The sequence below is a fragment of the Bidens hawaiensis genome, unplaced genomic scaffold (genome assembly GCF_021521415.1).
Source record: "Bidens hawaiensis isolate Kalapana, Puna unplaced genomic scaffold, B.hawaiensis_p1.1 tig00021493_1, whole genome shotgun sequence".
In the NCBI taxonomy this organism is placed as follows: Eukaryota; Viridiplantae; Streptophyta; class Magnoliopsida; order Asterales; family Asteraceae; genus Bidens; species Bidens hawaiensis.
Window position 1 is genome coordinate 162,864 of NW_027493330.1, and position 18,278 is coordinate 181,141.

Here is an 18,278-nt window from a genome sequence, read left to right on the forward strand (position 1 = left end):
CATGGCTAAACCGGCTAAACTGTGTAACCATTTTAAACAACTTGTCCTTATTTAAAATTGTATTGCAATTGTATCTAGGAACCCGAGTAGATTATTTCTTGGAGTAGATTAGGAGGAGTAAGGATAAATAGGTGTTTGTAGCCGTTCAAAAATAAAATATAATTTCAACCCATACGAATAAGACATGTTTTAAACATGCACGTGTTCATTTCTAACATGTTATCCAAACCGTGTGACTCGCTCATCTTGCCACCTCTAGCTATACATATATATTTTTGGTTAAATAATATATAAAGGTAAGAAAGCCTTTCTTAAGACTAAGTTTATCAGTGACTCTAGGTTAGGTTGTTCACTTTTTTATAATAAAAAATAAGAAAAATTCTATTTAAATCAACAACCTTGGTCATTTGTATTACTGAGGTCACAACCCACTTCATTGTCACTAAATTATAGCATAGCTAAAGGCCTAAAACTAATACAAAACACTTGTATATTAGATTGTTTGACTACTTATATATTGGTATAGGACTATAGGATAAAGACCAATTTAATGTACTGTGACGTGATATTACTAAAAAAAATTCATTATTCAATAAACAAATTAGAGATGAGTACGTTCACTATTAACTAATACATTTTGACACTTGGTGACGTATGAATATCTTTTGTTCGTCATTTTGAAACACACTTTAATTATATAAGAATATAAGAATGTGTATTGAACAAGCTTACTGAAAAAATCATCATATGATAAACATGTTAGCAATACTTTGATGTCGAGTAACTCATAAGTGAAAACACTTGTTTTACACCGTTAAATTAAAATCAACATTGTCTAATATCTAATTTGTTAATAACTAATGTTATAATATGATTATGTATTCTTTTAACGACCAACAAAAATAATTTTATTAGGTTATACAACATACAATCACCGGCAAGTTACTAGCAACACTATGTCTACACCCCTACACCAATTTAATACATAAGATAAACACACCTAAAAAAACATCACAACCTATTACATAATCGCACCATCTCACCCACCAAAAAACTCAACACTTTGATCTTACCGATCACACTATTTAGATTCACCGGTGTTCTCTTGAACACCAAGGAGTCTCTAGCTTTTCATAAACACCATATCGTTGTTAGACAAACCACGTGAAACAACTTTGCTTTCCAGACACGCAATAATGACTGTTTACCTATGTAACTCCAACAAATCCCTAGTGAAGAATGCACATATTGATGAGACTTACACCAAGTGACAGGAATGCACCAAACCAATTGGGCAATTTAACATGAAAACAAGCTAAGTGTTCCCCCAACTCCACATTTTCCTCACAGAATCAGGCACACAATCAAAGCCACTGAGATATTCCGCTTAGCCAAGGAAAATAAATCTGTATTAACCATATTACATTATTATTATTATTATTATTATTATTATTATTATTATTATTATTAAACATAAAACCTTTACTTACACAAGCTATTTATCAAAACGCTTTGAACTAGAGATGTGTCGGTATCAAATCCGTACAATCCCCAAAATCCTGATTTTCTTAAAACTTGGTTCGGTTCGGTTTTAATACTGGTACCGAAGACAAAATTTCGGTAACAACTGGTACTAAGGCAAACCGTACTGAGGAAACTAAAAAAGTTGAGACTAACTTGTTACGGGCGGTACCGGATTCAATACCAGTATCCGTATCCGTAGTCGTTTACTCTTCCATTCCATGTTTTGAAGCCAAAAATGAAGAGGGAAACAAACTAATATTCCCAACTGTTTATAACAACTCTAAAGAAAACAACTCCTTTCCTGATAATTTCATTCTCTCCCAATTCCCACCAAATCAAACCTAAAACCCTAATTTCACATTTTCATTTCAAATTATCAAATTCATATTCAATCCACACACAGAACCTTGTTGCTTCAACCACCACTCTTTCCAACCTTCAAAAGTTGTTGAGAATTTAAACAAACACATTCAAACTCACCACCTTAAATCCCTCACAATGCATTCAACCATCATTTCATTATCATTACAACAATGTGCGATTCCCTCGCTAACCTCTTCGTTCAGACGCAGCACGACAACGACGAGGAGGCGTTGCGGTTGGAGGAACTGCAGCGATCGCCCACGCTCGTTCGAGCGAGTACCGCGGTGGTTAGGAATAGCTTTGGAGAGGTTGATGTTGTTGATGTTGGTGAGATTACTGAGGAGGAGAAGAAGAGAGTGGTGGAGAGGTTGGTCAGGAAGGTGAATTCGAACCCGGGGGTGTTTTTTGATAGGATTCGACAGCGGTTTGATAAGTAAGCATTAGTTTTGTTCATCTTAGTTGTAGTGATCAGTTTGGTTTGGTTCGGTTCGGTTATTGGACTCAACCGAAACATAAGTCATAGGTTAATGTAGTTTTTTTTAACCAGTCAGTTCAGTTATTCAGTTAGTTTGTCAGTTTTTGGTTCGGTTAATAAGCAAAAACTAAAATTTTTGCTTAGAAATCTACATGAAATGGAGGTATAAATAGCACGGTTACGTAGGTTTTTGGTTCGGTTACCGCATGGAACTGAAAAAACTGATCTGAAAACGAAAAACCGATACAGCGATGGGAAACAATTTCTGATGGTTTGGTTTTATGTTTTGCAAAAACCGAAAGTACGGTTTGGTTTTGATTTTGCATGAAGTAAATACCGAACCAAATCTAATTTATAGATTTTTTTTAATTTAAGCAATTGATAAGAATTTTGTAAATACGCAACTCAAACATTTTAGCCAAAAAATATGGCAAATTTAAAACCGGACCCATACCGAAAAAACTGAAACCGAACGGTTTTCAAAAATTCAAAAAGCGAAGTTTTAGTTTTTAATTCAGTTTTAGCCCAAAACTGACCCAAATCAAACCGTGCACACCCCAAGTACGTGGTAAGTTTCGGATTACGCATGATTATTTTCATCTATATCTGATTGTCTTCTTGCTAGTGTTGATCTGAAATTTCCAAAAGTTGAGGTTCGATTTAAAAACCTGCGAATAGATGCATTTGTACACGTGGGGAGTAGAGCATTGCCTACCTTACCGAATTCGGTTTATAACATCAGTGAGGTAAGTTTTTGAGGAAGAAAATTGTGTGTATTTTATAACTTTATTTTTCATCTTGGATTGGATATTCATTGACATGTTACATTGTGGACACCTTTGTAAGGCTTTCTTGAGGAAATTAAGGATTTTTCCTGGCAGAAGAACAAAATTGAGCATTTTAAATGATGTTAGTGGAATTATTAGACCTTCCAGGTAAACATTTATATCATAACTTTTGTTGAATATTCGCACATATAATGGGTACTATATTATTTCCTTAGTGATAACAAGGTTTAAACTCGAAAAAAGTTTTTTAACTAAAGTAATTAACATAATGTGTTTTCTTCTAGTTTTATTTTAAGCAACTAACTATCAGTTATTCTTATTATTTAGTGTAGAGTAACCAACTTTTGGTAAAAACTTTTCTTCCTATTTTGGTTAAGCAGTTTTTTTTTGCTGAAAATGATCTTTTAACAAATTTGCATCTAATATTAATTTATTTATTTTTCTGTCATTTTACGAGTTAGAAAAATAATCCATCATCCAAAATAGAAATTTACCTTTTTTACTTTAGGTACAACTAGTCCTTCAAATAACTACTTAATGTTCAATTTAATGCTCATCTTCAGATTAACTCTCCTTTTGGGTCCCCCAAGCTCCGGTAAAACGACACTACTTTTGGCTCTAGCTGGACGTCTTGGACATGAATTAAAGGTTTCCAGGATTTATAAAATTTATCAAGATTTACCTTTTACAGTTATACTCAAGAAGTTAACATTTAATTTGGATTTTGAGCATAACATATTGTATTTTGTGAAGTTATCTGGAAAAATCACATATAACGGATGCGAGTTAAACGAATTTGTACCTCAAAGAACTTGTGCATATGTCAGCCAGCAAGATTGTCATATGGCTGAAATGACAGTTAGGGAGACACTTCAGTTTGCAGAATGCTGTCAAGGTTTTGGTTATAAAAAAGGTAAATTCAAATTGATAGTTGATTGTGACTTATTTCAACATTTTAGTTATTTTATATAATAATGCGATCTATGAAATTTGATAACAGATATGATTATGGAACTTTTAAGAAGAGAAGAAAATGCTGGAATTAGACCAGATGAAGATCTTGATATATTTATAAAGGTGCTTACTTTTACCTTCTATTTTTTTGTTTGTTAAAATATTCCAATTTTCAATAAATAACGTTTATGTATTTTCGGTTTAGACAGTGGCACTTGGAGAAAACAAGACGAGTCTTGTAGTGGATTACCTTATGAAGGTACACTATCAAATGGTTTCAAAGATCAAATTTGACCATCGAATACTAACAATTATTCTCAAGTGTTGTATGATTCTGATATGTGTACAAAGATTTTAGGATTGGATATATGCGCGGATACACTAGTAGGAGATGAAATGCGTAAAGGGATTTCTGGTGGTCAAATGAAACGGTTGACTTCAGGAGAACTGCTAATGGGACCCTCACGGGTTCTTCTCATGGATGAGATATCAACTGGCCTTGATAGCTCAACTACTTATCAAATCATTAACTACCTTAAACACTCAACGCGTGCTCTTGATGGGACAACTGTCATCTCGTTGTTGCAACCAGATCCTCAAACGTTTGAGTTGTTTGATGATTTGATATTATTATGTGAAGGTCAAATTGTATACCAAGGACCCCGCAATGCAGCTGTGGCTTTCTTTGCTTCTATGGGCTTTCATTGCCCGAAGAGGAAAAACGTGGCCGATTTTTTACAAGAAGTAAGTAACATCACTTGGGTTGCAAAATAGACGCGGGTCAGGTCGGGTTGCCCCATATAAGTGTTAATTGACATAAAAGGACACATGCATATACTTTTTTGAAAGCTACTTTTTAGTAGCTATTTTCTAGGATCTTATTTTCCAAAAAATGATTTTTTTTTTATTTTCTTATGTTCAAAAAGCTACATGCCAAGCATACACTTTCTCCAAAACATATAATTTTCTTTAAATAATTAGTGTGCTAGATATGATTATAGCCCGGTTTTGAACAAATGATTTAAATGGATTTATGCTTTACAATTACCCTTTGGGCAACTTTCAAATTGTTTGACCTCTACACATCACCCCATCTTCTTTTGAACATTAATTATTCTTTTTGCACATAGGTTACATCAGTAAAAGATCAAGAACAATATTGGTCACTTGATGAACATTATGAATTTATTCCCGTTGAAAAGTTTGTAGAAGCTTTCCAATCAAATTTTCTTGGTAGTTCTTTATCACGTGAGCTGGCAATTCCGTTTGATAAACACCAAAATCATCCAGCAGCCCTTTCTTACCACACTTATGGTGTAAACAGAATGAAGCTACTCAAAATTAGTTTCCAATGGCAGATGTTACTTCTGAAACGCGAGTCATTGGTTTATGTTTTCAAATACTTTCAGGTAATGCTATTGTTTTTTTTTATCAGGCATTATTTAAGTCAAAAACAATAGGCATGTTAACGAAACGAACGAACATGAATGGAGCATGTTCGTGTTGGTTCATTCAACTTTAACCGAATAAACAATCGAACACGAACAGTTAAACGAATGGAGCATGTTCGTGTTAGATATTTAATAGTATAAACGAATGGTTCAAGTCAAGTCCTGATCGATAAACAAACATGAATAAACAACTAACTCTTGTTTATATTAATCAGAAAATATAACTCAAAAAACTTATTACAAACTCTCAAACCCTAACTCGGTTTGACTCTTGATGAACCGTAACTCGGTTGCATCTAGATGAACCCTAACTCGGTTACATCTCGTGTGTGTCTCAAGATGAACCATCTCACCTTTTCTAGATGTCTAACTATGACTTGGTTTATATAGACTAACCTAACTTGCTAGCCAAGACATTACATATTATAGTTACAATATAATTAGGAAACATAAACAACTATGACCGACTTATCATTATTGGTCCCTCAAGCTCACCAACTTGTGACTTGGAGTCCCATATTACGTCCAACATCAAGAACGTAAACAAACAAACATGACTGAATATAGATGAAAGGACATAACTGACCACCCATTAAAAGTAAACATGTACATAAATAGATAATATGTTAACAAACATAAATAAATGAAAGAATGTAAACAGACATATATGAATGAATGTAAACGAATGTTTATAAACATTAATGAACGAACGGTACATGTGTCATGTTCATTCTTTTAACGGTTCACGAACAATTTACTGAGAGGTCGGTTCGTTTACATGCCTAATAAACAAGATACTATGCACCAAGTCTCAATTCTACCAGCAGAAGGTTATTTTTGTTTCTTTGGAATGTTTGTTTTACAAATGAACTCCTTACTTTTTTTGCAGCTTATGTGGTGGTTTTAGTTATGACAAGTGTATTTTTTTCGAACAACTTTGCATCGTAATTCACTTGATGATGGTGGAGTATATCTTGGTGCTCTTTATTTTGCAATAGTTATGATATTATTCAACGGTTTATGGAGGTTCCGATGTTAATAGCCAAACTTCCTGTTATCTACAAGCACAGAGATTTACATTTCTACCCCTGTTGGGTTTACACTCTTCCTTCTTGGCTTTTAAGTATTCCTTCATCAGTTATAGAATCAGGTGTTTGGGTGGCTGTCACATATTATCTTGTTGGTTTTGATCCCCAAATTTCAAGGTACACTCTCTTCAATTCAAGTACTTTTATTATGTTATTTAATTAGTATTTACTTTTATTATGTTAAAATCTGCAGATGCTTGAAGCAGTTCTTGTTGTACTTCTTGTTGAACAAATGTCAATCGGTCTTTTTCGTTGTGATGGGATCTTTAGGCAGAATATGATAGTGGCTAATACTTTTGGATCTTTTGCCATGTTGGTTGTTATGGCACTTGGTGGATTTATACTGTCTAGAGGTATATTTTTAATCTGTATCATCTCAATATTTTAAATAGGACACAATTAATAACAAAGTAACCAACTGTGGGCTGATTTCTATTGTTGGTAACCATATTTTAAGCCATAAAAGCCATAGAAGTTTTAAAAAAGTACGTTTTCAGGTTATTCACCTAAGATGACCAGTTTTTACATACTGGAAAAAGTCAACATCGTTATAAGTTACCAACACGGCAGTTTTTACTCGTTACCCATTACTAGGGGTGTAAACGAGCTAAGCCACTCGTGAGACACTCGAGATCACCTCACTAAAAGTTCATATCGAGCCGAGCTTAAATGGCCTCTAGCCAAAATAAACCTGTTTAGTAAATGAGTCCAAACCTGAGCTTCACTTACCGAGCTCGAGCTAGCTCGCTAGCCTAAGCAAGCCTATTATTTATCTAATTTTTATTTAATATATTTAACATAAATTTATATGATAACAATAATTATATATAAAATTTTGATACAATAACTAAATAATACATATTATTTCAGAATTAAACTATTGAATTATAAATGTATTAAAAAACTAACTAAAAATGTACATAAACTAATTGATAAATGATGAACGAGCCGAGATCGAGCTTGCAAAAATTACTCTAGAGCCGAGCTCTAGCTCTCATAAGTTAAAACAAGTGGAGCTCGAGCTCGGCTCGGCTCAACTTGTTTACACCCCTACCCATATCTTTTAATATAATTTTTGAAAGTTGGTTACTTTTGTATGCAATTAGGTCAATAAATTATACTTATTGAAAGTAAATTAATTTAATAATTTTATTGTAGATAGCATCCGGCTTGGTGGATATGGGGCTACTGGTTTTCGCCTTTGATGTATGCTCAAAATGCTGTTTCAGTCAATGAATTTTTAGGGGACACTTGGCATAAGGTAAGAATTATCTCTTGGCTGAAAATTACAGTTTTACCCTTTGACCCGTTAACAATAACATATACTCATATTTGTATGGTGTGCAGGCAGCTGGAAACAACACTAAACTCCCTTTGGGAACTATGCTACTGAAAGTGAGAAGCTTGTTTCCTGAAGATTACTGGTATTGGATTGGAGTTGGGGCTTTACTTGGTTACACAATTTTATTCAACATTCTCTTCACATTATTCCTTACATATCTTAATCGTAAGTTTTTACTCTCTTCACATTATTTCTATAGCATGTTGGAATATTATAAAATGACAAAGTGCCCCTGATTTAAAGCTGTTGTCACGTCTGCAGTTGTAAAATGACAAAAGTGCCATGAATATGTTTCAATCGTCAATCTAGAGTTGATTCTTTGAGTAAATCTAGGGGCATTTTGTCATTTTTAACCTCTCGACGTGAGAAAAGATTTAAGTTTTCTGGGATATATTTTTTTGTTGGAAACAACATAAATGAAAGATCATAAAAATGTGCTTTTGTTTGTTTTTTTGTATATATAGCTCTTGGAAACCATCAAGCAGTTGTCCCTCGGGAGATCGTGAAGTCACAGAAGGCGAAAATGGGATTATGTCTTCTATTATTCAGTTAAAAGATTACTTACAGCGTTCACATTCATATGCTGGTATGGAATAGGAATCTATATAGTTGTGTAAATAAATATACATTCTTTCTCAATCAAGGTTGACTAGTCAAACGTAACTGTTTTCTTCAATCTTCACCTTTACTGTAGGTGCTGAAGTCAAAAGTCAAAGAGGAATGGTTCTTCCATTTCAGCCTCTCACCATGTCTTTCCGCAACATTAGTTATTATGTCGATGTCCCACGCGTATGTTTTAATTTTACAAAAATAATGTTATTGTTACTTGTCTATCATTCTCATTTAATCTTTGCTTTAGGAATTAAAGCAACAAGGTCTATCAGTCAACAAATTACAACTATTAGTAAACATAACTGGAGCTTTTAGGCCAGGTCTACTAACTGCATTGGTCGGTGTTAGTGGGGCCGGTAAAACTACTCTTATGGATGTCTTATCTGGCAGAAAAACCGGTGGTCATATCTCAGGCCAAATTTATGTTTCGGGTTACCTTAAAAACCAAGAAACATTTGCAAGAGTTTCTGGTTACTGTGAACAAAATGATGTTCATTCCCCGTGTTTGACTGTTTATGAAGCACTGATGTTTTCAGCTTGGCTTCGATTACCTTATGATATTGATGTGAGGACGAAAAGGGTAAGAACTCATTTTATTAGATAATTATCAGATAATCAGTTGCAAAACAAATCTATTTTTAGAGTATAATAAAGTTTTGGTCTCTGTGGTTTGACATGAATAACCCTTTTAGTCCGTTAGTTTAAATTTGACTTTCTCAGTCCAGTAGTTTCATTTTCGTATCAGTGAAAGTCCAGCCCACGAACTCCATCCAAATTTTCTGTTAACGTTTTTATTAAAGGACCAAAATACCCTTACATTATTTTGTGTTAGTAAAATGATTTTTAGACCCACTTAAAAATATAATATATCAATACCGTAGATTGTACCGATACTATTAGTATACTTTGTTTAATGTGGGTCCCAAAGATTTGTTATTTTGAGTAACACAAATAATCCAAGGGTATTTTGGTCTTTTAATCAAATGTTAACAAGATATTTGGATGGTGTTAATGGGCTGGACTTTAATTGAAACGAAAGTGAAACTATTGGACTAAAAAAGTCAATCTTATACTAATAAGCAAAGGGTTATTGGCCGAACCATAAGGACTAAAACCGTATTCAAAATCTTTTTTTTTTTTTTAACAATTTGTATTTCAGGACTTTGTAGCAGAGGTTATGGAACATGTGGAACTAAGTCCACTCAAGGGAGCTCTAGTTGGTCTACCTGGAATTGATGGCTTATCAACCGAACAACGAAAAAGATTAACAATTGCAGTTGAATTAGTTGCAAACCCTTCTATAGTATTTATGGACGAACCGACTTCGGGTCTCGATGCACGGGCTGCTGCCATTGTTATGAGAACGGTTAGAAATATTGTCAACACCGGTCGGACCATTGTTTGCACAATCCATCAGCCAAGTATTGATATTTTTGAATCGTTTGATGAGGTAGCAATTTCAACCTATTTAAAATTTATGAGTAGAATTTTGCTGTTCTTCATTTTTAACATGCGCGGAATCAAAGAAAATTAGCCCAAAACAGAAATGGGTCGAAAGTCGCCTGGAGTGTTGTTTTGATGCATTAAGCCTTAATTTTTTTATGTAAAAAGTGTATTTTTTTAACAAAAAAGTGTTTTGGGTCAACCCATTCTGATCCGTACCAAAAATTTATGATTTTGACCTGAACCTGTTTTGGCCTGTTAACCCAACACTAACAGATTCATCTTACAGCTTTTATTGATGAAACATGGCGGAAGGCTCATTTATGCTGGTCCTTTAGGCACTGGGTCCCACAAACTTATACAGTTTTTTGAGGTTTATGTTTCTTCATAACAAATATGTTATTGATTTTCAAATATTTATAATTTATCTTTTTTAAATTTGCTTAAATATTGAGTTCTTTTTTAGGCGGTAAAAGGAGTTCCTAAGATCCGACCTGGATACAACCCGGCTACCTGGATTCTTGAGGTTACTTCAGCGACAGAAGAAAACCGTCTTGGTGTAGATTTTGCTGAAATCTACCGTGAATCAGATCTATATTTGTAAGCTAATATATAATTTGATACATTTTGTTAATAATGGCTTTATTTTAACAAGTCAGTTCTTAATCTTGATATGTTTTTTTTAGGCAAAACCAAGAACTAGTTGAGAACTTGAGCAAACCAGATAGGAATTCAAAATTCTTGAGTTTTCCAACCAAATATTCTCAGACATTTTTTGGTCAGTTCTATGCATGTCTTTGGAAGCAAAATCTGTCCTACTGGCGGAACCCACAATATACAGCTGTACGGTTTTTCTACACAGTCATCATATCATTGATGTTCGGCACAATGTGTTGGAAATTCGGCACTAAAAGGTGAGTTGTTTTAATGTAATCTGAATATTTTGATTTAGGGATAGTTGCATAGAAAGGCATCCATCTTTGGCATTGTTTTTAGTTACTTGTAATAACTGTTGATTTGGAAGTAAGTTTTAACCATGTTGACTTTGCTGATGAGGCACTGATGTGGCACTCACGTGCTTATAAAACCAGCTGATTTATGTCATTACCTCAAATCATAATTTTTAAAGCTTGAATTTCTTATCATTTTGTATTTTTCCCAAATAAGCTCACCGCCTAAAATAAAAATGGTAGTTATTTTGACTATCAATCAAATAATTCATATTTTTTTTTTCAGGGAAACACAGCAAGATATTTTTAATGCAATGGGATCAATGTATGCAGCCGTTTTATTTATTGGAATTACAAACGCGGCTTCAGTCCAACCGGTCGTTTATGTCGAACGGTCTGTTTCATACCGAGAAAGAGTAGCAGGAATGTATTCCGCTTTACCATTTGCATTTGCACAGGTACATTGTTCTTAACTGTTTATACTGTCAAAACATATATTTTTTAATCAGCATATAATGTGTTTTATATGTTAAATTCAGGTTGCAATAGAGTTCCCTTATGTGTACGTGCAATCGCTTGTATACAGCCTTATTTTCTACTTCTTGGCTTCATTTGAATGGAGCTTTTTGAAGTTATTTTGGTACATATATTTTATGTACTTCACATTGCTATACTTCACCTTCTTTGGAATGATGACAATTGCTGTTACACCCAACCATAACATTGCCGCGATCGTCGCTGCTCCATTTTACATGTTGTGGAACCTTTTCAGTGGATTTATGATAACTCGAATGGTAACTAAACTTTTATTATTATTATTATTATTATTATTATTATTATTATTATTATTATTGTTGTTATTTATCTTTGTACTTTATAACAGGTTTAATTTCATATAAGCCCTTAGAAACTTGAAAATTTTAATATGTACCCAACCAAAACTAAAAATATTATATATACAACCCAGCTTTAATGAATTTTTATTAAATGACCGTCCTACCCTTTTCCGTTATATCTGTTTAAACCCTCTGTTTTTTTTAGTTTGGATTTCCTCTTTGTTCTCTCGATGGCAGATAATCGAACATCAAATATGTGTTCGAATCTGATAATCTAACCATGTATAATAGCATGATAATCGAACGATAAGCAATCCAACTCGAATCAAATAGTTGAACCACGTATAATTGAATTTGTCTCCATGTTTAAAAAATTTAAGCTAAAATGGGTTAATAATAAATTGAAGTTAAAGAAGGGCATATATGAAATTTTAATGTTTTAGAAAATTAAGGGAGAAAATTGTCATTTATTAATTGGTTTTTAACTGCTTTGTAAGGGCGTATATGATATTTTTAGTTCCGTTGATGGTATATTTGATATTCGATCTGTAAGTTTAATTAAATGTTGATGAACAGAGGCTTCCTATATGGTGGAGATGGTATTATTGGGTAAATCCAGTATCATGGAGTTTGTATGGGCTGCTGACATCACAATATGGAGATGTTGATGAGCCCTTAAAGCTTGTTGACGGTTTGCATTCGGTTCCATTAAGACAGTTTCTTGAAGACGAGTTAGGGTACCGGCAGCAATTCTTGGGTGTTGCCGCCACTGCGGTGGTGGGTTTTTGTCTTTTGTTTGCAGTGACATTTGCATTTACTATGAAATGCTTCAACTTTCAGAGGAGATAAATGTGTTTAAATTGTAATGGCTCTAACAAACAAGGCTTCTTGTCATATCTTACCAAAGTATGTAATTATAATTAGTATTAAATGGTATCAACTTTTTTGAATGGGTAAAGTTGATTCAAATGGGTTAAAGATTTGGGATTAGATTCAAATAGTTAAACCGACCAAACCACATGGACTCGAATAAAAGTTTACTCAAACAATAACACTGTTTGATTGTTTTGAGAACCTGTACCGCTTGGACACCACACATGCAAGTTGGGCAGGGGATAATCGACTCGCCATAATAAGCCAAAAATGACACGCAACATCGCAGGCTCGACCCTTAAGGTTGAGTCATATCACATACCACTGGAATCTGGGTTAAACCACCTGATTTTGCAATATTGTGGTGGTGATAAATTACTTAAATCAGCAAAGCTAAAGCAAGTCAAGATCAAGAAACCAATATTCAAGGCACAACACACCATATATTTTAAAGTTCAAATTGAAGGATTTTATGTAAACAAGTTTGTAATCACATTGATCTTAGAAACACTACTGCAGGTTAAGATAGCATAACAGGTTTGAGTCATTATCATGGAAAAACTTCAAACAATCCATTCCCGATCTAAGAATGAATACCCTCCAAAGTGTTTGGAAGCACTCACACATCTTACAATTATTAAAATTGGTTTCAACCAAATTTTTAAGCGTTAGTATCCAACAAAGAGACATAATCCTTGAAATAAAAAAAATAGGACTTGAATCAAATTTCTCAATTTATTCAACCAACATGGATATATTAAGAGTCTCTAGAAATTGGAAATCTTTCATAATCAATCCATGTTGGTTGAATAAGTTGAGGAATTTGGTTGAAGATGCATTTCCAAATTTCAAGGATCGAGTTTGATTGGTTAAGTGCGCAATCGATCTTAGGTTGTGGCATATATATGGGTTGTTCCAAGGCCTTTCATCTCAGAAGACACGAACATGATGTTTCTCAGAGTTAGTATTGTCTCAATATTGCTTTCTATCCATGTAACCTTACAAATATCAAGGACGTAACAGTGCTAGCTTGCATGCTTTTCACTTGGTAAGAAGATGTTAAAAATAAAGAATTTGGAAACCTAATGTAGGTTCCTGGACGGATCGTACACGGGATGTCTCTAACAACGCAGGTGCGGAATCCCTGCGTAGGTAGATACGAGTGTAGAGTATGTAGAGATCGAACACACAAGCAATAAACCAACCACGTTATATTGATAACAAACACGTGACCCGAGGTCACCGTTACAGACTATGACACGTAACTCGGTTACTGAAAACTGAAACGAAAACCCTAAACCAACTCCCTAAACTGTTTCGTCTGAAACAGTATATAAACACGACAACTTCGCCACAGGCGAAGTTGTCAATAACTTCGCTGATTCAACAAGTTCGCCATAGCGAACTTGTTGACAACTTCGCGCATTACAAAACAAACATAAACAAAACATAATTACATTACAGACTCGATTACAAATGCTAGACTATGAACTACTGACATACATGTACCAACAGACTCCCCCTTGGCAGTAGCTTCATATCTTGATCTTCAAATCTTGAGTCTTGTAATCTTTACCTCTACGCGTGCGCCCCTTCTCTCACACATACCGACACTACCCTTTGATATTTCCTAGCTTGATCCTTCCAAGCAGGAATGTAGAAGATCTTCTTCTCGTTGAGCACTTTCAAATCATCCTTCGATAGATTAACAAGATGCATCGGGTCGTACACCCGAAGTACTTCTTGTTCATCCTCATCTTCCATTACCGCCTCAGCTGTCTCACAATCCACGTACCACCATTTTAAATCTTTTAGGACGTTCTTGGGCATAACTTTCATCGGTACTTCTTTCAAATGACGGACTGGTTTATACTTCATTACCATCCAAGGTTTGCCGTCAGCCCTCATTCCACGATCTTTGTCTTCTATCAACTTTCCTTTTTGAGGCTTTAGGAGTTCAAACTTTTTGTCTTTAATGGCTTCTTTCCAGACGATCTTCCCAATGATTCTTGCCATATCATCATTACTTCTATTGATCAGCCCCAATCTCGCTAAATCTCTCACCTCACATTCTGGTAAGGAATTCAGAGATCTCAACAATCTCTTAAAGTACTGAATGCCGTCGTACCGTTTGATCACAAATAGTTTCAGCTCTTTGTCGTACAACCAGCATATGATTCCTTTCTTTGACTCTGCATAGCCCTTTATATTATAAGTCTTTCTGAACATCGTTGGCACTGCAGGCTTCTTGGTTTTAACAAACCACTGAGCACAGCCTTCTTTCCAGTTCGGCTGCTCCTCCCATACTGTATCTTCTATCACACTCTCATCCCCCAATTCTGATCTCTCAACAGCTGGAATCTCATGTTCCACTGACTCATCTACAATCTCACCTTCTTCTAATACATCTTCCACATTAATCTGTTCTCCAATCCTCTCAATCTCATCCATAGGCAACACGTCATCATCATCCATCAACTCATCGTCCTCCTCCTCATCCAACTCCTTCAACGCATCAATAACGTCTTCAACATCAGCGTCGTCATCCACAACTACAACATCATCACCAGCTGCATTTGTAGACTCCCCCTCAGTTGTGGAAGCTCCAAGAGCCTGAGAGGTTCTTGGCAGCTCACCACCTGCACCTGAAGGTGCATTGGGATCATCGTCATGATCTTCTCGTCTTTTCGTTCTCAACTCATCGCCCCTACACGTCTTCTCCCCCTGAGATGCCAAGTAATCCTTGAAGGCATCTATTATTCGTCCATGTTCTACCAGGAGGGCAGCTTGTAGTCGATTGGATTCCACTAGGCGGTCAATAGTCTTTGACTGTTCAGCAACAATCCGCTCTACAAAAACTAAAAAAAAACTTAGAAAAATTTTAACGAAATAAGGGATCAAATTTCAGTCTAGTCAGGGACCACTACGTTTTAGAAAAGATCCTAACAGGAATCATACTAACGATGTGACTGTCACTTAGATCCGTCTTTGGCTGTATTATGACATAGAGACACAGGTTGCAAGCATGTAAATAACGTAAATGGTTTTCATCGTTTCTGTGATACGGATTAAGGTTCAGTTAAGCTCAAAAATTTAAGTTGGCAACATCTCAGAGATAATGATGTCTTCTATCTATTCTCAAAGCGTATTTGGCTTTACCCAAGTCACCCCGAATTGACTTCGACCCATAATGTCTGATTAACTTGTATATACTCGTTGACTGCTTCCCGTTCTCTTCTTACTCCAGACATGAGAAGTCTTGATTGTTACTATGTCTCATAAGTACTAAAAATATACATGTTTTTTTTTTTTTTTTTTTTTTTTTTTTTTTTTTTTAACCAAACATTCTTATTGACTTCGGAGTATTAAACTACTGCAAGTCCCGAATCTGGATCACTGCAGTGTCTTGAAATGCTTTCTTCACGGGAATCAGATCACTCAGGGGCTCGTGTATGACTGGGTAGTCGCTTTTCTGCCTATCATTCGGAAAGATATGTGTGAAGACATTCAAAACTCTTAAGGAGTTTCCACGTAAATTCGAGTAGTTTAAGTTAGTATCACATACACTTTTACGCACCATAAAAATTACCACGACATACAATGACTGTTCTAAAGCCTTTTAAGCCTAATAACTTCACTAGTTAAGCACACACGATTAGTATATATATCATTTTCCAAGGTTGGATCAATTTTCTGTTAAACACAGCATAGAACTTCATACGAAGTAACAGACTTGAAAATTAATTTCATTTCCCTTAAAAAAAACTTTAAATTCAATCGCCCCAATCACGTCAAAGTCGTCAGGTAAACGGCTATCCTGAAGATCCAATGGATCAACTGGACCGACCACATACAAGTATGTGTCCTTCTTACTAAGTATGACCGACTAATTTTCAGCAACTGAAAGAACACACGTCATAGCTGCACCGGTCACTTTCAGTCTTCCGGTTAATGGCTATCCTCATTCTCTAAGTTGAAACGAGGACCAAAACATATCCTAGGATATGTCCATCAAACTGAGGTAACCGACTCATTTTAAGCAAAAATATACATGTTTTTTATTTATTTTTTTTTTTTTTATTTTTTTTTTTTTGAAAATCAAAGACATGGTTACTCGGGATTGATCATCCCGTTTAGCTCAATTAGGTTTTGAAATCTAGATTTATCAAACGCTTTTGTAAACAAGTCAGCAAAATTTTCAAGTGTATCAACTTTTTCGATCTTGATCAGTTTCTTCTCAGCACAATCCCGTATGAAGTGATGACGAATGTCAATATGTTTAGTTTTACTGTGCTTCACGGGATTGTTAATTACTGAGATGGCGGCAGTGTTATCAATTAAAATAGGAGTAAGTAAGAAATTCAGACCATAGTCGCGCAATTGTTGCTGAATCCACAAAACCTGAGAGCAGCAGTTGGATGCTGCCATGTATTCAGCTTCGCATGTTGAAATTGCAACTGATGTCTGTTTCTTGCACTGCCAGGAAACTAATCTTCCTCCAAGAAACTGACAGCCTCCTGTTGTTGACTTCCGACTCTGATTACAGCCACCATAATCAGAATCTGTATACGCCACCAGTTCAACGTCTCCCCCCTTTGGGTACCACAACCCTAGTTTCGGCTTGCCCTTAAGATACCGCAAAATCCTCTTCACACCTTTCATGTGAGATTCCTTTGGGTTTGCCTGAAAACGAGCACAAAGACAAACAGAAAACATTATATCGGGCCTAGAAGCAGTTAAATACATTAATGAACCTATTATCGCCCGATACAGAGTAGGGTCCACATCTGCGTCACCATCTGATTCAGCGCCCAATTTGTGATTGACGCAGATTGGGGTGTCATATGGAGAACTGTCCTCCATCTTGAATCTCTTCAGCACATCATGAACATACTTTGTTTGATGAATGAACATCCCATCCTTCTTCTGATCAACCTGCAATCCTAGAAAGAAGGTTAGTTCACCCATAGCACTCATCTCGAATCGTTTCTTCATGACAGCCTCAAAATCCTGACACATGGATACTCTTGATGCAGCAAAAATGATATCATCCACGTAGACTTGAACCAGTAAGAAGTCACATCCTTCTCTCTTCACAAACAGCGTACTGTCAATCAATCCCCTTTCAAAACCATTTTCCAGCAAGTAGTCCGATAACGTTGAATACCAGGCACGAGGTGCCTGATGTAACCCATATAACGCCTTGCTCAACCTGTATACGTGATCCGGAAAGTCTGGGTCAGGAAAACCCGGAGGTTGTTCAACAAACACAACCTCATCAACTTTCCCGTTAAGAAACGCGCTCTTCACATCTAACTGAAACACCTTCATCTTTTTAGATGCAGCAAACGCCAAAAACAATCGAATCGCTTCTAACTGGGCAACAGGAGCGAAAACCTCATTGTAGTCAATACCCTCTTGTTGATTAAAACCTTTAACAACCAGCCTCGCCTTATTTCTCACGATAATCCCCTTTTCATCCCTCTTACACTTGAACACCCATTTCGTGCCTATAGCATGCACATTTCTTGGTTTTTCAACCAAGGTCCAAACTTCCATTTTCTCGAACTGAGCCAATT

The 18,278-nt window shown here is 35.4% G+C and overlaps 1 pseudogene across 1 annotated transcript; it reads left to right on the plus strand.

Moving 5' to 3' along the window:
- The first annotated feature begins 1,761 nt into the window (after positions 1-1,761).
- Positions 1,762-12,677, plus strand: LOC143563486 (ABC transporter G family member 32-like; annotated as a pseudogene). The gene is made up of 23 exons (XR_013140677.1): positions 1,762-2,320; positions 2,988-3,108; positions 3,209-3,297; positions 3,714-3,798; positions 3,904-4,063; positions 4,151-4,227; positions 4,310-4,363; positions 4,456-4,848; positions 5,235-5,513; positions 6,445-6,760; positions 6,837-6,996; positions 7,756-7,904; positions 7,991-8,150; positions 8,450-8,571; positions 8,680-8,774; positions 8,845-9,177; positions 9,757-10,047; positions 10,330-10,413; positions 10,507-10,640; positions 10,727-10,954; positions 11,277-11,448; positions 11,530-11,784; positions 12,403-12,677. The product of XR_013140677.1 is annotated as an ABC transporter G family member 32-like (transcript).
- Positions 12,678-18,278: the final 5,601 nt, after the last annotated feature.